This window comes from Nyctereutes procyonoides, unplaced genomic scaffold, assembly GCF_905146905.1.
Source record: "Nyctereutes procyonoides isolate TBG_1078 unplaced genomic scaffold, NYPRO_anot_genome, whole genome shotgun sequence".
Classification (NCBI taxonomy): domain Eukaryota; kingdom Metazoa; phylum Chordata; class Mammalia; order Carnivora; family Canidae; genus Nyctereutes; species Nyctereutes procyonoides.
Genome location: NW_026575151.1, coordinates 10,771,959 through 10,793,853, shown reverse-complemented (window position 1 = coordinate 10,793,853; position 21,895 = coordinate 10,771,959). Strand labels below are relative to the sequence as shown.

Genomic DNA, 21,895 nt, shown 5'->3' with positions numbered 1-21,895 from the left:
GAACCCAGGCAACCTGACTCCAGCGTCTTTAGTCTTCAATCTTATATTACAATGCATTTAAAGTATAATGTGCAATTTTAAGCAGTTTTTATTTTATTTTGTTGATTTTTAAAGCTTTTATTTATTTATTTGAGAGAGCGTGAGCGAGTGAGAGAGAGCATGAGCTAGGGGGAGGAGCAGAGGGAGAGGGAGAAGCATACTCCCTGCTGAGCAGGGAGCCCGATGTGGGGCTGGATCCTGGGACTCCGGGATCATGAGCCAAAAGCAGATGCTTAACCAACTGAGCCACCCAAGTACCCCTTAAGCAATTTTTAAAATGATATTAAGAATTGAATTTTGATCATGTGAGAAAATACTTATGATATAAAATTATTTGGAAAAAACTGAATTCAAAATTATATAATGTAATCTCAATAACTATAATATTCATAAAATAATTACTGACAATAGAATAAATTATTAATAGTCACTACTGAGTGAGAGGTTAGGTGTAGGGTAACTAGCTCATCCTGGCCTGCCCCGAATTTTCCTGGTTTTTCCCAAGTCCTGGGAATTCCATCAATTGTTGACCAAATTGGGATGATTCATCAACCCTAATGATTTTAATTATCTATTTATATGACTTTGGTCCCCACCTCAAGTTTTCTAAACTGAGCATCTATTAACTGAGTAATCAGGAAAACAACAACGACAACAAGCTTTTGGGAGAAGAAGAAGCATGTTAGCTGTATTTTGATTGAGGAGGGACCAGAAATAGGGGAGAAGCATCCAATATAATGACCCAGATCAAGGAAACTGAACAGGTAGCAGGAAATTTTAATTTATTTTCTTATTCGTTTAACCCAGTGCTAGGCCCTGGAGATATGGAAATGAAGACAGGTGACAAGTCACTTGCTCTCAGGAGTCGACGGCATTCAATAAACAAATGACAACACTCCTATGTTGTGATGAATGTTATGCAGGAAAGAACTAGGGTGATGCAACAGAGAGTAATGAGATGGGGATACTCCAGAGAGGAGGCTTAGAGAAGGCCTCTATGGATTGGTGACATTTGATTTGGGACTGAATGAGAAGTGGTATTATAAACATTATTAATGCAAATATAAAACTGAACCATGGAGAAAGAAAAGATTTCTATCAGTTCATTACTTCCTAGACCTGGGATTGAGACAACTTACATGAATGTTAACTAAAAAAGTATGTGAGAAATTGGGTTCAAAATGGAGCTTTTTAAGGGGAGAATCAATGAAATATCAGTTATCAGAAACTTTTTCCTTTATATATTCTTTTTTTTTTTTTTACAGATTTTATTTATTTATTCATGAGAGATACAGAGAGAGAGAGAGAGAAAGACAGGCAGAGACACAGGCAGAGGGAGAAGCAGGCTCCATGCAGGGAGCCTGATGTGGGACTCTATCCTGGGACTCCAGGATCACGCCCCGGGCCGAAGGCAGGTGCTAAACCACTGAGCCACCCAGGGATCCTTTCCTTTATATATTCTGAAGCAGTAACAAAACACCTTGAATCTATAATTTTTCACCAAAATAAGGGCTTTAAAAATTAGACTATTGCCTGTGTTTGAATGATCTCAGTTTAGCATGATTCTGCTTAGAAGCAATACAAATTTTGAATGAATAAATCTAGGAGGGGACAGTCCATGATGGCAGTGCAGGAAGATCCTGAACAACCTCCTCCCACAGACACACAGAATCTACAATGACATGAACAATTTCTTCTGAAAAAGAAATGAAAACTAGATAAACTGTTCCTCTACAACAAAGGATAAAAGGACCACATCAAGATGGGCAGATGAGGCAGAGACCCAGTCTGGCCAAACTCCCTCCTCCCCATCCCCTGACCCCATGCCAAGCATGATGATTCACAATACTGAGGGATCTTACAAGTCTGGAGCTCATTCTGGAGGAGGAAGGGGCTTTTACCCCACATCAGGCACCTAGTATCTAAGCCAGAGAGATGAGTCCCCAGATCATATCACTTAGAAAAGCAAAGGGTTTATTTCCAGGGGACCCAAAGGGTAGAGAACTGAGATTCTCCCTTCAAAGGGTGCATGTGCAGTCTCACTCACCCTGGAACTCAGTGCAAAAGCAGCAGTTTGAAAGTGCCTAGACTAAATGTGAAAGGGGTTCATTTACTTATCTTAAAGCATCTGCTGGAGGGGCAGGGAACAATTAGGACTCTCCAGAGATGGAGGAACCAGTGGATGCCATTTTTGTACTCTCCCACTACCCCACTAGCAGTGGTGGGTACACATGGATGAGGCATTTACTAAGGCCAGAGGGACTGAATGGCATAAACAATGAAAGCACTCACAGCTAAAGCCAGTGAGTGTATGCAGACAAGGCACTCTGCTGCTGCATTACCAAAGCCAGTGGGCATATGTAGTCAAGGCATTTTCCCATTGCCTAGCTGAAGCTGGTGAGAGGGCCCATCCTGTTTCCAGCTGCCTTGCTAAACCTGGTATGTGTATGCAATATACACAGGAAGCACCCCTTAATTGCCTGGCCTTGGTGGCTAGGGGGGCCTGTGTTCCTGCATTGTAACAATCAGAAACACAACTTTTGGCAGGGTACATCCTTAGGGCACTGAACAGACAGTAAATTGAAACACACTGCTAGTCTTCCTATAGAAAAGGTGTTTTTACATGTCCTCACAGGGAGACTCCATCCTGTGTATTGCTTTGGTGTCACTACAGCTCAACAATACTTCCCATAAAAGAGCTTATAGCCCTGAGTTTTGGAGCCCTGAGTTTTGCAACTGTTGCCCAGGGCTGATTTCAGATTTCCTTCAGATTTCCTGGGCTGATAGCCAGCAGGGTTTATAATTACAGCCCCATAGGAGTGTATATATTTGCATGTTTGAAAAGCTGCTGCCTCAGGGTCTGTCTTCCAATTAGCCTGAAACTAGGTGCTGAACAAGATCCCTCCCCTTAAATCTCTAACAGATCTTGACACACCCTCAACAATAGGGATTTATCAAGAATCAGTGAGTTTGCTGAGATAATCACAAAGGTGTAAGTGACAACCAAGAATGAGGACAAAGTTGAAACTTCTCTACCTACACAAGGCACTCCTTCAGGACTAGGAGAGGTAACTGTTGTGCCTAACAAATAGACACAAACCCAGAGAGTCAAGCAAAATGAGGAAACAGAGGAACTGTTCCAAATGAAGAGTTAGTTAAAACCTCAGAAAAAGACCTTAATGAAATGGAGATAATAATCTACCTGATAAGAAATTTAAAATAATGGTCATAAAGATATTCACCAAACTCAGGAGAAGAATGGATGAACACAGAACTTCAAGAAAGATTTTGATTTAAAAAAAAAAAAGAAAAGAAAATACTGAATAGAAGTCACAGAGCTGGAGAAGATAATAACTGAACTAAAACATACAATAGAGGAGTTTAACAACAGATTGAATGAAGCAGAACAGATCAGCAATCTGGAAGATGGTAATGGAACTCATCCAAACAGACCAGGAAAAAGAAAAAAAGAATTTAAAAAAATGAAGATAGGTTAAAGGATTTGTGAGACAACATTAAGCAAAATAATATTCACAGAAAGAGAAGGAAGAGAAGGGGGCAGAAAACTTATTTGAAGAGATAATGGCTAAAAACTTTCCTAAACTGGAGAGGAAAGAAACATGCAGACGTAGGAAGCCCAGAGCCTTTCAAACACGATGAATCCCAAGAGATCCTCATCAAGATACATTATAATTAAAATGTCAATAGTTTAAAAAAAAATCTTTTTTTTTAATAATTTTTTTAATTTATTTATGATAGCTACAGAGAGAGAGAGAGAGGCAGAGACACAGGCAGAGGGAGAAGCAGGCTCCATGCACCGGGAGCCCGACGTGGGATTCGATCCCGGGTCTCCAGGATCGCGCCCTGGGCCAAAGGCAGGCGCCAAACCGCTGCGCCACCCAGGGATCCCTAAAAAAAATCTTAAAAGCAGTGGGAGAAAAAATAACTTGTTACATACAGGGTAAACCTCATAACTATCAGCAGATTTTTCACAGTAGAATTTTAGGCCAGAAGGGAGTGGCATGATATATTCAAAGTGCTGAAAGAAAAAACCTTCCGGGCAGCCCTGGTGGCTCAGTGGTTTAGCGCCGCCTTCAGCCCAGGGTGTGATCCTGGAGACCCGGGATCAAGTCCCACTTCAGGCTTTCTGCATGGAGCCTACTTCTCCCTCTGCCTGTGTCTCTGCCTCTCTCTCTCTCTCTCTAATAAATAAATAAAATCTTAAAAAAAAAGAAAAGAAAAGAAAAGAAAAAACCTTCCAACCAAGAATACTCCATCAGCAAGGATACCCTTCTGAATTGAAGGAGAGATAACAAATTTTCTAAACAAAAGCTAAGAGAGTTCATTACCACTCAACTGGTTTTACAAGAAATGTTAAAGGGACTTGTTAAGCTGAAAAAATGTAGTACTATTTAATAAAAGAAATGCGTAAAAGTAAAAATCTTACTGGTAAATATGTAGTAAAGATGGTGGAGCAACACTTATAAAGCTAGTATTAAAGCTAAAAGACAAAAGTAATAAAATGAACTTAAACTACAATAATAAATTCAGGATACATAAAATAAAAAGACAAAAAACAAAACAAGAGATGTGGCAGTAAAAATGTAGTTTTGAAATAAGCTCAAATTTAAGTTGCTTTCAACTTAAGACGGGCCGTTATATTTATAGGATGTTATATGTGAGCTTCATGGTAGTAACAAAGTAAAAACCTGTAGTAGGTACACAAGAGAAAATGAGAGAGGAGTCTAAATATGATACTGAAGAAAGTCATCAAAGCACAAGAGAAGAGAACAAGAGAAAAAGAAAGGAACAGTGAGGAACTATGAGAGAAGCCAGAAAATATTTAACAAAAAGTCATATAAAAACATAATTATTGGGGCATCTGGATGGTGCAGCCAATTAAGCATCTGCCTTTGGCTCAGGGTCCTGGGATGGAGCCCCATGTCAGGCTCCCTGTTCAGTGGAGAGCCTGTTTCTCCCTCTCCCTCTGCTAACCATCCCCCTACTCATTCTCTGTAATAAATAAATAAATAAATAAATAAATAAATAAATAAATAAATAAATAAATAAAATATTTAAAGAGAAAAACATACTTATAATTACTTTAAGTGTACATAGACTGCATTCTCCAATCAAGAGATACAGAGTGGCTGACTAGATTAAAAAAAAAAAGACTCATGTATATGCTGCCTACCAGAGACTCACTTCAAATGTAATACACAGACAGACTGAAAGTGAAGGGATGGGAAAAAGAAATTCATGATGAACATAGATGCAAAATCCTCAACAAAATACTAAAAAACTGAATTCAGCATTAAAAGAATTGTATACCATGATCAAGTGGGATTTATTTCAGGGATGCAAGGATGGTTCAACATCCACTCATGAGTGTAATATACCACTTTAAAATGAAAAATAAAAATCATATGATCATCTCATATGAAGAAGCTTTTGACAAATTCAACATCAATTTATGATAAATACTCTCAGGAAAGTGAGTGTAGAGTCACCTCGATGTGCCTTTACGTCTAATGTACCTCTATGTCTAATGATAAGGCGACAGTTAACATCATGTTCAATGTTGAAAAGCTAAAAGCTTTTCTTTTAAGATCTGGAACAAGATGGGCAGCGCAGGTGGCTCAGCTGTTTGGCACCACCTTCAGCCCAGGGCCTAATATTGAAGACCTGGGATCAAGTCCGGCGTCAGACTCCCTGCATGGAGCCTGCTTCTCCCTCTGTGTCTCTGCCTCTCTGTGTGTGTGTGTGTGTGTGTGTGTGTGTGTGTGTGTGTGTGTCTTTCATGAATAAATAAATAAAAATCTTTAAAAAAAATCAGGAACAAGACAAGAATGCCCACCCTCCCACTACTATTCAACAAAGAGTTAGAAACCCTTTCAATTTGGTGAGAGAAAGAAATAAAAAGCATCAAAATTGGAAAGAAAGAAGTAACATTGTTATTATCTCCGGATAATGATGCTATATATAGAAAACCCTAAAGATGGCACCAAAAGCCATTAGAAGTAATAAATGAATTCAGTAAAGTGGCAGGGCACAAAATCAATATACAAAAATTGTTGTGTTTCTATACACTAACAGTGAACTATCAGAAAGAGAAATTAAGAAAACAATCCCAGGCAGCCCGGGTGGCTCAGTGGTTTGGCGCCGCCTTCAGCCCAGGGTGTGATCCCGGAGACCTGGGATCGAGTCCCACGTAGGACTCCTTGCATGGAGCCTGCTTCTCTCTCTGCCTGTGTCTCTGCCTCTCTCCCTCTCTCTCTGTGTGTGTCTCTTGCACTCTTGGTGGGAATGTGAACTGCTGCAGCCACTCTGGAAAACTGTGTGGAGGTTCCTCAAAGAGTTAAAAATAGACCTGCCCTACGACCCAGCAATTGCACTGCTGGGGATTTACCCAAAGATACAGATGCAGCGAAACGCCGGGACACCCGCACCCGGATGTTTATAGCAGCAATGTCCACAATAGCCAAGCTGTGGAAGGAGCCTCGGTGTCCATCCACAGATGAATGGATAAGGAAGATGTGGTCTATGTATACAATGGAATATTAGTCATCAGAAAAGACAAATACCCACCATTTGCTTCAATGTGGATGGAACTGGAGGGTATTATGCTGAGTGAAGGAAGTCAGTTAGAGAAGGACAATGATCATATGGTTTCATTCATATGGGGAATATAATAAATAGTGAAAGAGATTAAAGGGGAAAGGAGAGAAAATGAGTGGGAAATATCAGTGAGGGTGACAGAACATGAGAGACTCCTAACTCTTAGAAACGAACAAGGGGTAGTGGACGGGGAGGTGGGTGAGGGGTTGGGGTGACTGGGTGATGGGCACTGAGGGGGGCACTTGATGGGATGAGCACTGGGTGTTATACTATATGTTTGCAAATCGAACTCCAATTAAAAAATATACAAAAAAAATCTTGCCATTTGCAGCAACATGAATGGACCTTGAGGACATTATATTAAGTGAAATAAGGTATTATATTAAGTGAGAAAGACAAATACCATTATTTCACTTATATGTGGAATCTCTAAAAAATGAAACGAACAAACAAAACAAAACCAAAATTATAGATATAGATAACAGAATGGTAGTTGCCCTTGGGGAAGGGGTTGGGGAGTGGGTGAAAGAGGTGTCAAAAAGTACAAACTTACAAGCATGAAAGAAATAAGGGGATGAATGTATAGCATGGTGACTACCGTTAGTAATACTCTATAGCATACTTGAAAGTGGAAATCATTACAAAAGATTGTAAAGATTGTACAGATTGTAAAGATTGTAAAAGATTGTAAGGATCTTCTTTACAAAAGAGTAAATCTCAGATGTTAACTTTTTATAGTGACAGATGATAACTAAACTTAACATGGTGAACCTTTTGCAGTGGGTACAAATATTGAATCATGCTGCACACCTGAAACCAATATAATGTTGTATGCCAATTACACTCCAATAAAAAATTTATAGGGGTACCTGGGTAGCTTAGTTGGTTAAGCGACTGACTCTTGATATAGGTTCAGGTAATGATCTCAGGGTTGTGGGATCGAGCCCCATGTCAGGCTCCATGCTAAGTATGGAGCCTGCTTGGGATTTTCTCTCTCCCTCTGCCCCCTCTCTGCCCAGCTCATGTATGTGTATGCTCTCTCTCTCTCTCAAGATAAATAAACATAAATAAATATAAATTCATAAAAATAAAGAGATTTAAATAGTAAAATTTTAAAAAGAAAGAATAACAATAAGGGAAGTTGCAATCTTTTTTTTCCTTCATTTAGAAAATGTACAACTCCTTAAAATAAAGATCAAGCATGCAGTTTATAGGGGGAAAACCCCAAACACTCCAGTCTTGCCAAAGTCAACAGAGTTCTTCTGAAGTCATCAGACTAGTAGAAGTTCATCTTCACCAAAACTCTTAAACATTGAAAGCTTGTTCGGTAAAAAGTGATAATAGGCTCACAGGACTTCCTTGCCTTCTCAACAAGATAGATGACAATTAGCAGAGGAAATTATTCAATAAATTCAAAGAAGGATCACCACTGGACCAGAGAAGGAAATGCTAGAAACAAGAGAGTTTTTTATTTATTTTTTTGTTTGTTTTTCAACTAGAAGAGCTTGATATATTCCTAAGGTCTAGCTAGGTAATATACTAAGACCAGGTGTCATAGTATATTTTATGGTGCTTATAATAGAACTAGTCCTAAAAAGAGTGTAGTATTTGTTATTCCACATTCCTTTCCTGTTTCTATCCCTCTCTTTTCTTAGAATACATTTTAGGAAAAAATTGTTAAAATGCTTATTAAACAATTTTTATGCTTTAAGCTGATTATGAATTTGGATTTTAAGAAAGGAAACAATCAGTAGAGTGGATTTTTTAAATCCTCAGAAAAATTTCTATGGAGGAGATGCTTTTTTGGGGTAGCAGTTTAGGTTGGGTATCAGTGTCTGCTGGTAGGCTTATCGTAACTGAGAACACTGAGCTTTTCTTTAAAAAAATTCCTTAGCTGGAATGAATAATTGAAAATGCTGAGCCATGAGAACTTCAAAGATTAATTTCTCCATTAATGGCACAAAGTGATAGAAATAATCAGCTAAAGAAGAATAATCAAGCTAACCCAACTGGGGCATTTCATCTGATACTCAAAGTTGCTGGGCCAAAACTTTGATCTCCTTCAATTTTGTTTAAGGGAGTTTTAGGTCATTTAAAACTGCAGAAACCTTCTGTCTTTGTAATTTAGAAGTGTGTTCTGATATATGTTTTTTTTAATCCCTTCAGGTAATAGGATACAAAGTGCTATTTTGGGGCACTGTGAGCTCCAGGGTGGTTATATAATGACCAGTGTCAGATATTCCCAAAAGGCCTTGGGTATATTTTTAATGTGCTTACTTGATATAGCCACAAGTCCATTCAGTTATATTAAACTTGGAGGTAGCCCATCTGAGTTTACTTAAGAGAGAACAATGATGCAACAGGAAGTCAGATGGCCAAGATAAGACACCTGTGTTCCAAGAGAAACCAAATAAATCAGAACCACTACAACTTGGGTCTGAATAACAGTTGGGAATGCAGTAGATTCAACTGAAGATTTTCTTTTTAGTAACCAATTATGTCAGTAACAGATAAATTCTCCAGATTTATAGCTAAGAATATAGAAGTTAATTTATCATGATATCAGGTAGATTGTATTATGTTTGTCAGTGAAAAATGTTCATACTTTATAAGTCTAACTTATCAAACATCTTCATAAATGGCCATTAGGATTATTCCATGGTCATGGAAACTTTTTGGAGACTATATATATCAGATTATTGTAACTATTGTTGCCATCAACCTTATTGACAGAATCAGCACTGTATTAGTAAGAATTACATAGTTTCTCCCTGTATTTATTTGGTTACTGTTGTGTTTGAGGCACTGTTTTTGGCCTATTTAAAACATCATCCCTGTTCCTTACAATAGTCCTACAAAGTACACATTATTAGTCCCATTTAATATGTGAGAAAACAGAGTTTAAGTGACTTGCCCAAGGTTTCCAAATGGTTAAATGGTAGATTCATATTCCAGTAAGAGCTTCTCTGACTCTAAAAAAACAAATTCCTTTAAAAAAAATTTTTTTTAATTTATTTTTTCATGAGAGACAGAGAGAGAGAGAGAGAGAGAGAGAGAGAGAGAGAGGCAGAGACACCAGCAGAGGGAGAAGCAGGCTCCATGCAGGGAGCCGGATGTGGGAGCCCAGGATCAGGCCCTGGGCTGAAGGTGGCACTAAACCTCTGAGCCACCCAGGCTGCCCAAAACAAATTCCAGCACAATCACCATTTCTCCAATTTTTATGTTGCTTTTCCTTCAGAATTAGTGGATGGAGTGGCTTTCTTTGCCACTGTCACTTACTTGAAGCAAATGTCTTTCTTTCTTTCTTTGCAGTGGATTGCATTCACTGAATATTCACAAGTTCCTCAGTGGTGTGGCTGTGTACCTGGTGGGAGAGGAGAGAAATCATGGTGGAGACCTCCAAAGCATCTTTACTATTCTAGAAAATAAACGAAGTACACACTGTACCTTTAACCCTAGTACTTGGAACTCTAATGGGGTTAGTTTAGCTACATACACAAATCCCATTCAAGTTTTTCACATCTTGGGCTGTGGAATTTTTAACAGGGACTAGTGATGTGGGTATGTCACAATAACCACTTCTGATTGAGTCCTTTCCAGGTATGAGGTACTTGATATTGGGTACCTTTTCAGTAAACACATCAACTCTATGAGTTCGGTACTATTGTCATTATCATCCTCATATTACAAATAAGGTCAAGGTTAGGGGCGCCTGGGTCACTCAGACCATTAAGCGTATGCCTTCAGTTTGGGTCATGATTCTGGAGTCCTGGGATGGAGCCCCACATGGTGCTCCCTGCTCAGCGGGGAGTCTGCAACTCCTTCTACTCCTCACCCCGCTCAGACTCACTCACTGTTGCTCATTCTCTCTCAAATAATTAAATAAATTAAGTCTTTTTTTTAAAAAGTCAAGGTTATTTATATGCTTATTGGTAGAGCAAGACTTAGAACCTATGATTTCAAATCAAAATTCTGTAATTGGGGGCATCTGGGTGGCTCAGTTGGTTGAACTTCTGCCTTTGGCTCAGGTCATGATCTCAGGGTCTTGGGATGGAGTCCTGCACCGGCTCCCACTTAGCCAGGAGCCTTCTTCTCCCTCTCCCTCTGCCTGCTGCTCCCCCTGCTTGTGCTCTCTTTCTCTATCAAATAAATAAATAAATCTTTAAAAAAATACTGCAATTGTTTCTATGATATTTGGTAATTGTTAAGATTAGTGTTCTTAATGTCTTGACACTGAAGTTCTTATAATTCTCAAACATCCCAAGTAATTTGTAATTAAAATATATAAAATATTAAAATTTGCAGATGGTTTACTTTTGTGTGTGTGAATTAGAGAATATTCAAGGATTTCTCTGAAATATCATCATCCCATACTTCTTGCATTCAAATATATTTTCTTTTGTATGAGAGGAATGTTTATAATAGCAGTTGATATGCAGGAAACTGAACACAACCTTGTCTCTTAGCCACTGTGCTGATTTATTATCTGTCTCCCCTTTTGGTACTTCAGAAGTGGCCAGCTAAAGGGCCTGGCACAGTAAGTTCTTGGTAAACGCATGAGAGTAAGGCACAGAGTGGTTAAACGCATAGATTACAGAGTTGAAGCCAGCCTTCCAGCACTTACCAGTTCTGTAATATCAGGCAGGTTATTTACCCTCCTCAAGCTTTGGTTTCCTCATTAAGGAAATGGGGTAATAATTACATAGGATAATAATTAGAAGTATTTAGTACAGTACCTGATTACCACAAGTGCTTAATTATGTTAGTTGATATTATCTGCTATTCTAAGAATCCTTTTTTTTTTCTTCCTGACTCAGAAAGTCTAGTTAGACTGTAACAAAACAAAATAAGGGGCTGTGTCTTTGCCTTCAAGGTGAGTTAAAGAAGTCTGGGACAGGGCAGCCCCGGTGGTGCAGTGGTTTAGTGCCACCTGCAACTCAGGGTGTGATCCGGGAGGCCGTGGGATCAAGCCCCATATTGGGCTTTCTGCATGGAGCCTGCTTCTCCCTCTGCCTGTGTGTCTCTCATGAATAAATAAATAAAATCTTTTAAAAAAATGGATATATAACATTTGATTTATTTTACTAACAATGCCATGTTATGAGGGGAGGAAGGAAAATATAGTCAATAAGTAATTCTAGGAGCCTTAATAAAATCTTTACTCTTTTCTATCTAACTCATCATTAGCATCATGGAAATTAGTGAATTGTGAATTCTTGTAGAATTTATTTTTCTCCTTATAAGTGATTTGAAAATACTTAAGCTATCTGCAGATAGAGGTAAGAAGAAAATCCACATAGATGCAGACCGACTTTCAAGGAAGCTAAGTGGGTTTTAGGTTGCAAAGTAAGAAGCACCAGGACTGGGGCAAGGTCCTAATTCAGAGGGAACATTCCCCAAAGGTATTGTTAGACATTACCTACTATGATTTGGCAGTCAGCTCTATTGCTCTCACTCATTTTCTTGATAAGTGGTTTGATGGAATGATAAAACATTGATAACATATCAAGGTAAGCACTGTCTTCAAGTGTCACACAGATTTCTCATCTTCGATAATATTCTACAGGTATTTTTGCCTCAGGGTCATATATCTTTATACTACAGGAGAGTAGTGAAGATTTCTGGCTTCTGAGATGAAAAATAGAGTTTCATATTGTGCCCTACTTTCTTTTTTTTTTCTTTCCCTAAATACTTTCTATGTGCAGTTTTGTCTTTCCAGTCTCTTTTGTACCTGCCTCTCTGCTTCCTGGCAACTAGCACAACCTTCCCTGTCTGATGTGTTGACCATATGCCTTCCTATTGCCTATAGTTAGTTATCTTTTTCAGTAGGAGGAGTATGATGATTAAGCTGACATCAGTTTTCCTTCTTTGACTTACTAAACTGGAAAAGCACTTCAGAGACAACAAAAAGATGTCAGAAGTAGGAAATAATGAAAAAATTGGAGAAAACAATTTTTCTTTTGCTATTAATCTTATTAAGCAAATGATGTGAATGAGAAAGCTGATTACACAAATCCCATTGCTGGTGCAGTGTGATTAAGTAAAACAAACACACACACAAACTGAATTTCAATAGGGAAATATGAGATCTGGCCTAATCTTGCCAACCACCAGCTAGATAATTTGGTCTAGTTATTGAACTTTTTTTTTTAAGATTTTATTTTTTTATTCATAGAGATGCAGAGAGAGAGAAGCAGAGTCACAGGCAGAGGGAGAAGCAGGCTCCATGCAGAGAGCCCGACGCGGGACTCGACCCAGGGTCTCCAGATCATGCCCTGGGCTGCAGGCGGCGCTAAACTGCTGCGCCACCGGGGCTGCCCCTAGTTATTAAACTTTTTAAGAACAATACTTACTTATGAGTAAAATTAGAGGATTGGAACAGGTGTTCTGAAAGTCCTCTTTTGATTCCACTATTTGATGTTCTAAGATAAACAAAAGCCAACATCTCTAGTGAACAATTTACCAGAAGATGATCATGAACTTGTCATTCTGAATCAATGCTTGTAGTATTAAAAAATGGTGTAATTCTACCCAGAGTATTTTAAGATGAATAGAAGTGAAATAGGTAGAAGCATCTCAGACCAGAGAAAGGCAACAGTTGATTCTAAGTGATTATAAAAATCTAGATAACCAACTAAAGTAACTCAGCAAAAAAAGTGAGCAACAAAACAAAATACAAAATCCAAACCCCAAAGAAGTATTGACAAAACTTCTTTAAATCCTTCCAGAAGACTTTGTTTATATTACTTTTAAACACTCTAAGTTCTCCTTTATAAAAGAGTATAGAATTCCATATCTGGACTTGGTGAGTGACTGGTACCAGACTTTCCTTCCCACTGTACATAGCTAAAATCTGAGCAATAAGCATGAAACAGTTGTTAGACATTGGGCAATATACAGTACAAGAATATGATTTAATCCCTGAGATAAGGGAAACAAAGAAGCTGAGTCCACCAATCACCCTGAGTTTCACTTGGAAACATTTTCTAAATTATGATGTGGGGAGGGAGAACCCAATCAGAGCATGGTGATCTCACTTAGTTGAGGGGACAGACTTTGGAAGAAGTTGAGGTGGCTGGTATTTGTGGAGAAAAGAAGATAGTCTCAAAAAAAAAAAAAAAGAGAGAGAGTCTCCTTAAATTAATTAGTGAATACTAAACTGTCCATATGTGAAATCCTTATGAGTCCAAATAAGAAGGATGCTATAAATGAAACAATTTCCAGAGTTAACATTGGCAGGAGACGTTTCAATTCTCATCATCCAGAATGGAGAGACCCTGTTGAATTCCTGGGACATTCATGGAGAATCCAGAGGATTATGCATTAATGGTATGTCTAAATTAACTCCCGAATAAAAATTACTGTAGACTTATCTTAATAAAATTTCAAGACAAGCCTTGAAATGATCCAGCTGATCTGCAAGTAATTTAACTTGCAGTAACTTAAGTAACTTAATGAAATGGTACAACAAATTTCAACACTGGACAAAAAAATCTAGATAATTAACAGTGTAATGCTCACAATCTACAAAATCTAATCAAAGTAATTACATACACAAAGAAGGAGTGAAACATGACCTACAATCAGAAGAAAAATCAGTCAGTATTAACAGGACAAGAAATGATAGAGATAATGGAATTCACAGACAAGAGCTTTAAAACACACATTAACAATACACTCAAGAAGTTAAAGGAGAACATGAACATAATTAGGAAGAAACATTATATATATTTAAAGATTGAGTGGAAATCTTGATTGAATTATATAGGTCGATGGAAAAATAACATCATAGTGAAATTGCTAGTAACCAGTGATATCTTTATCACTGTGATATGAGAACATCTTAAAAGCAGCCAGAAGGGGAAACTGTATATTCAGAGTAATGTCAATAAGAATGACATCAGACTACCCTCAAGAACAGTGGAAACTGGGAGACAATAAGATGATATCTTTAAAGTGACAAGGAAAAAACTGCCAACCTAGACTTCTATACCCAGTGAAAATATTCTTTAGAAAAATTAAGGCAAAGCAGACATATCAAAACAAACAGAACTGAGGAGTTAGTGCAGAATAGCACTACAATAAATCCTAAAGAAGATTCTTTAGTTTGAGGGCAAATGATCCTAGTTGGAAGTGCAGATATGCAGGAAGAGCACTGGAAAGAATAGATGTATGGGTAAATATATACTTGGAAACTCTTTTTTAAAGTGTCTTTTTAATAAAGTGTCTTTAAAAGACTATTAACCATATAAAACAAGTGTAAAGATAATGTCAGGTTTGTAATATGAGAGATAAATGGAAAAATTATAATATCTCAAGTCACTTAATGTTTGTAAAGTAGAAAATAATAATTTAAGGAAGACTGAAGTTAATAATTCTTGTTGAAGTCTATAAAATAATGACTACAAATGTGTACCCAAAAAAAGCAGAGCAAAAAAACCAAAGCCAGCAAAGATCAAAAGAGAAGATAAAATAATATAATAAAAATATTTTTAACCCAAGAGTAGATAGGAGAGGAAGAATATAGGAACAAAAAATGGGAATAATTAAAAAAACAAACACAAGATGGTAGACCTAAACTCAGCCATATCAATCATCACTTTATTATGTCCAAATGAGGTTCTCCCTTGGTGTAGCTCTGTTGTAAAGATGCCAGGGCAGTGTATGTGGAAAGGAAATGATATCCAGAAGAACCGTGGGCATTTCTGGATTAAAAACATTGGGAAAGCTGGAAATGGAATAGGGACCTGGATAGTGAATCAAAATTTTTTTTTTGTATTGCATTCTATTCTCTCAATAGTTTAGCTGCTTTCCAATGTACAATACTTACCTTTTGTTTTTTTTATTTGAATTCTGCTTGCCTTAGAAAGGAAAACACCTGACAACAAAGGATTGATAGCCACATGATCTTCACTGCTGATTTTTGTGTGATTTCTTGCATTCTGCCTTTTCTCCCCATCTCTATACCTAGAACCTCAGAATCAAATCTCTTATTCCTATTTTGGTAGAATTATTAAACAGTTGGTGGAGAAAGTTTAAGGACCTGGGTAAAAAAGAGCTTTATAAAATTCAGAGTGTTTTTGCCTCCCCCATTTCATGCTATATTGTAGTGCATACATTTCTTATTCTTATCAAGCTTTCAGAGCTTAATTTGACTGTCATAATTAATTAACCTTTAACTCTTGTAAAGGTTACCTAAATATTCATTCAAAAGATATTTTCGTATGTTGCAATGGGCATTACTAAGTCCTACTATATATAGTTCCATTGTTACATTCCTTTTTGTTTGAGATATGGTCCAATTCCCCTCTTCCTGCCATCTTGGTTTCTGTGCACTGTGAATTGCTTTTCACAGAAGCTTGTTTTCACTTGTCTGCTGACTAGCCTGGTCAGGACAAGTCACTGATCCTCATTGTATCAAACTTCTCATCTGTGAAATAGGAACAAAAATTGGTATTGTGTTTGTAAGGTGACTGACCTTCTGAAGATGAACCATTGCTTCTGTATCATTTAGTGTTTCTTTGGTAAGCAGCAGGATGCTGACTTGGAAGAGCCTGTGAGAAAGGACAGTAATGTGGGAGAGGTTTAGACTGCAAGTACACTACCACCTTGAAAGAGTAACTGTTGAGGTCTTTGTTAATGTAACCTTGATCAGACACACACACACACACACACACACACACACACACACACACTTGAGGCATACTTAAATTCATCTTCATTTTGTCTATAAATTGTTTTTTAAAAATAATATTTGGTATATATCTCTCTTTTTTTAAGATTTTATTTATTTATTCACAGAGAGAGAGAGAGAGAGGCAGAGACACAGGCAGAGGGAGAAGCAGGCTCCCTGCAGCGAGCCGGATGTGGGACTTGATCCCGGGTCTCCAGGATCACACCCTGGGCAGAAGGCAAACACTCAATTGCTGACCCACCTGAGTGTCCATGGTCTATAAATTCATAATACTCATGGTATTAGTACTACATGAGATATAAAATGTATTTTCATTTGATTTTGCTAATATGTTTCATAGTTTTTAAATGGCTTCTAGTTATTTGTGAGCTAAGTCCTATAAATGGTACCACTTCTACACGATGCATTTAAATGTATAAGCTCTTTTTCATAGTACATATTATGCAGTGTATAAATCACATGATCCTGTGAACCCAGTGAACAATATGAATATTGGTGGTATTGATACTCTCCATGGTGAGAGCATAACTGTTTTCATAATCAAGAAGTCTGAATTATCTCTATATTTGCTGATTTGTGTGACCCCCAAACTAAGTCCTTTAAGTCCAGAAAATCAACATCAGGTTATATTTCTTTATTTAAAACATTGTTTTTACTCACAAATTCAAATTTTTATTTTTTTATTTTTTTAAAGGTTTTTTTTTTATTTATTTATTTACGATAGTCACAGAGAGAGAGAGAGAGAGAGAGGCAGAGACACAGGCAGAGGGAGAAGCAGGCTCCATGCACCGGGAGCCCGACGTGGGATTCGATCCCGGGTCTCCAGGATCGCGCCCTGGGCCAAAGGCAGGCGCCAAACCGCTGCGCCACCCAGGGATCCCCACAAATTCAAATTTTTAAAATAAATTTTAAGAGATATATTTTTAGTTGAAATATACTCAAAAATTTTAAATTGGTTTGTAGTGATTCATAAAATCTCTCTGAGATAGTCTTAGATGGAATAGATAGAGAAGAATAAAACAATTATTTGAAGATTGAGGCTCAAAGCTCTATATTTATTTATATCTAACGTGTGTCTATCTATTATCTATCTATCATCTATCTATCTATCATCTATCTATTCAGTCAACCATTCCCAGGCGTAAATATATAATTACTTGTTATAGCATTAGCTAAATTCAGTATCAAGAAAATCAAGGAAGAAGAAATAAAACCTCTTGGATTCCTTTTTCTATTTATACTACTGTTTTCAAAGGTAATTATACATTTATACAACTCAGAAGCAATTTGTAGTTGTGGACCTTTCTTTTTTTAAACTTCATGCATTTTAATTTTTTAAAACCTTCACATAAAATAGCATGAATTTTAGGTGTCCATATGTTCTCTTATTTATTTTTTCAAATATTTATTTATTTTGGAGAAAGAGAGAGAGTATGTATATGAGAGTAGGATGAGGAGCAGAGGGAGAGAATCTTCAAGCAGATTCTCCGATGAGTGCAGAGCCTAGCGTGGGGCTCCATCTTACCATCTGTGAGATCATGATCTGAGCCAAAACCAAGAGTTGGGCACTATAACAAGTGAGCTACCCAGGCAGCCTCCATATACTTATTAATAAATAGATTTCATATCTTTTTTTTCCTCCTTAATCTAGTCTTATCTAAGAGAGTTATGTTTAAGTCATCCATTAGGATGTGGTTTGTGTTAACCACTCTTTTTGTTACTCATACTTTTTGCTTCATGGATCTTGAGGTTATATTGTTTGATCCACAAAGTTGGATGGATATAATATCTTCTGGGTGGACCATAACGTTTTTCCAACATAAAATGTTCCTTTTGTTTAGTTAACATTTTATCCTTTTGAATTCTGTGTTGTGTATTTTTATTACCACTCAATATTTTTTCTTGTTAGAATTCTCCTCATACATCTATTTCTTTATTTTCAAACTTTCATCATCATTTTGCCCTAGACATATTTCTTTTTTTTTCTAAGATTTTATTTATGTATTTGACAAAGACAGCTAGAGAGCACAAACAGGGGGAGCAGCAGAGAAAGAGGGAGCAGCAGGCTCCCCACTGAGTAGGGAGCCTGATGCAGGGCTTGATCCCAGGATCCTGGGACCATGACCTGAGCCAAAAGCAGATGCTTAACTGACTGAGCTACCCAGGTGCCTCTAGATGTATTTCTTATAAATAGAATATAGGTAAGTTCCATCCTTTAAAAGGAACTCTTATCCATTCATATTGATTGTGCTTACTAATATGGTTTTTTAAGTTTTTATTCAAATTCCAGTTAGCATACAATGTAATATTAGTTTTAGGTGTACAATATAGTGATTCAAACTTTCCATACAACACCAGTGCCCACCATAACAATTGCATTTCTTAATCCCCATCATCTGTTTAACCCATCCCCCTCCACCTCCACTCTGATAACCATCAGTTTTTTTTCTATAGTTAAGAGTTCATTTTTGGCGGCAGCCCAAGTGGCTTAGTGGTTTAGCACCACCGTCAGCCCAGGGCGTGATCCTTGACACCCAGGATCGAGTCTCACGTCGGGCTCCCTGCATGGAGCCTGCTTCTCCCTCTGCCTGTGTCTCTGCCTCTCTTTCTCTCTCTGTGTCTCTCATGAATAAATAAATTTTTAAAAATCTTTTTTAAAAAAGAGTCCATTTTTTGGGTTGCCTTTCTCTCTTTTTCCCCTTTGCTTGTTCGTTTCTTAAATTTCACATATGAGTGACATCATATAGTATTTGTCTTTCTCTGACTTATTTTGCTTAGCATAATACTTTCTAGCTCCGTCCATGTCATTGAAAATGATAATTCTTTCCTGTGGCTGAGTAATATTCCATTATATATGTAAATGTAAATATTTATATACCATATCTTCCCTTTTTTTCCATTCATCAGTCAATGGACACTTGGGGATTTCCATAATTTGTCTATTATAGTTAATGCTGCAATAAACATCAGGGTGCATATATCCCTTTGAATTAGAATTTTTGTCTTCTTTGGGTAAATACCTATCAATGCAATTCCTGGATTGTAGGGTAGTTCTAGTTTTAACTTTTTGAGGAAGCTCTATACTGTTTTCTAGTGTGGCCATACAAATTTACAATCCCACCAATAGTGCAAGAGAGTTCCCCTTTCTCCAGATACTTAACAACACCCATTTCTCCTTGTGTTGTTGATTTTAGCCATTCTAACAGGTGTGAGGTGATATCTCATTGTAGTTTTGATTTGTATTTTCCTGATGATCAAAAAAATCCTAGAGGAAACCCAGGCAGTAACCTATTTGACATTGGCCATAGAAACTTCTTTCTAGGGCAGCCCAGGTGGCTCAGCAGTTTGGCGCCGCCTTCAGCCCAGGGTGTGATTCTGGAGACCCAAGATAGAGTCCTGCATCGGGCTCCTTGCATGGAGTCGCCTTCTCTCTCTGCCTATGTCTCTGCCTCTCTTTGTGTGTCTCTCATGAATAAGTAAATAAAATCTTAAAAAAAAAAAAAAGACTTCTTTCTAGGCAAGGGAAAAAAGCAAAAATAAACCTTTGAGACTTCAAAATAAAAAACGGCACAGCAAAGGAAACAATCAGCAAAACTAAATGAGAGTCTAAAGAGTGGGAGAAGATATTTGCAAATGACATATTATCTGATAAGTGCCACACTTATCCCCTCAAGAAAGAGCTTTTTGTCCAAGTTAGTCAACAGTCTTCAGCTTCAGAGTTTCCATCAATGGTAAAACAGCCTTAGTATGCAAAAATATAAGAAACATAAAAAGTCAACATCCAAAAAACAAATAATCCAATTAAAATGGGCAGAAGATATGAATAGACATTTTTCCAAAGAAGACATACTGATTACAAATATTTTTACCATCTTCTTTTATGCTTTTGATTTATCATGCTCACTGGTTTCTTTTTATCACATTTCCTAGTATTCATGGATTTGATTGTTCTGTTGTTTATTTTGCCTTTAGTGACTTGGGAAATGTCATTTATTGTGGTCTGGGGTACTTATAAATTTTGGCTTTCTGGTTCTCCTTCTTTTGGTTGCTGAGGAAACTTCTTCCCTCAACCCATTTACTCCATGTGGTGCTCTTCCTCACCATACCCACACCTCCTCCAACACAGAAACGGGCAGGTCAGCTCAAGTCGGCTAGTCAGAGAAACTCCTGTCTGGCCATAAAAACTGGGTCAAGAATGAGCCCATCCTTGATCAGAATCTTCCCTGAATCAAAATGACTATACCATCCTCCACGATAAGACACAAATTTGGTATTTCTATTCTCATCTCCCTCCACTGAAATCTCTACTTTGCTGAAATCATTTTGAATTTTAATTATGTTTTTGAGGCTTTCATATTATAGTTATTCTATTTTCATGATAAACAATTCTTTATTAAGATTTATGTCCAAAATAACATATCTTTGTATGTATCCATAAGTTTACTAGTTTCTTTGCTGAATACTATTTCTTGTAACTCACGTCTTCCTTTTTTTTCTTTTTTAAAGGTAATTTATTTGTAGGAATATATCTTGGAGTTTTTCAGAAAGATTGAGTGAGCAGTAAAGTTTCTGAATACTTAGCTAAATAAAATTCCTCATTTGTTTTCACATTTTAGTGATGATTTATTTCCCTTTGTATGAAATTTGCATAAAATTTAGGTTCAAAATCCTTTTCCTTTAGAACTCTATAGAAATTATTCCACTGACTTTTTGTATCCCATGGTGAAGATAAAAAATATAAACCCACGTGACTCTTGATCATTTAGGACTACCTTATATAAATAAATTTATTTCTGGAGCTGAGAGATCTTACTTGAATGATCTTAAGTGTTTCCTTTTTCATTATTTCTGCTTGGGATTAAATCTAAAGATTCTGGGCAGCCCTGGTGGCTCAGCGGTTTAGCGCTGCCTGCAGCCCAGGGCGTGATCCTGGAGACCCTGGATCGAGTCCCACATCGGGTTCTCTGCATGGTGCCTGCTTCTCCTTCTGCCTGTGCCTCTGCCTCTCTCTCTCTCTCTCTCTGTATCTCTATGAATGAATAAATAAAATCTTAAAATCTAAAGATTCTGTTGTTCCCCTGGCTCAACGAAAATTTCCTTCATTTTTATTAGTATGTTTTTGTTTAAACATTTATTAATATTTTTAAACCTTTTAAAATAATTTGTAAATAACATACTTACTGTATTCAATTACAATAAGACACAACTTATAGTCACTCCATAGTCCTTTTTAGCTCTCCATGTTCATGTGGAGATGTGCCACACTTATCCCCGCAAGAAAGAGCTTATTGTCCAAGTTAGTCAACAGTCTTCAACTTCAGAGTTTCCGTCAATGGTAAAACAGCCTCATTCAAAGGCATGCCTTCCTAAGATGATTCACATTTAATGATTTAATTGAGTTGGGCATATAAGGGCCCCAAAGTGATTTATAACCTCTGGAAATGAACATGCTGCAAAGGTTCTAATGGTATTGGCCAAGGTGTTATCATGCCCTCATCTCATTTTATTTTATTTTTTAAAGATTTTATTTATTTATTTGGGAGA

At 37.3% G+C, this 21,895-nt stretch overlaps 1 long non-coding RNA gene across 3 annotated transcripts in view; it reads right to left on the bottom strand.

The window, feature by feature from the left end:
* The window catches only part of LOC129501814 (uncharacterized), a 101,291-nt gene that overhangs the window by 42,842 nt on the left and 36,554 nt on the right, over window positions 1-21,895 (bottom strand). For 2 of the 3 annotated variants that reach the window (XR_008662820.1, XR_008662819.1), the window contains exons 2-3: window positions 16,136-16,211; window positions 9,937-10,021 (exon numbers count right to left, since the gene is read on the bottom strand). This is a non-coding gene — a long non-coding RNA (uncharacterized LOC129501814). The remainder of the gene's footprint in view (window positions 1-9,936; window positions 10,022-16,135; window positions 16,212-21,895) is intronic. The other variant, XR_008662821.1, reaches the window with a different exon arrangement.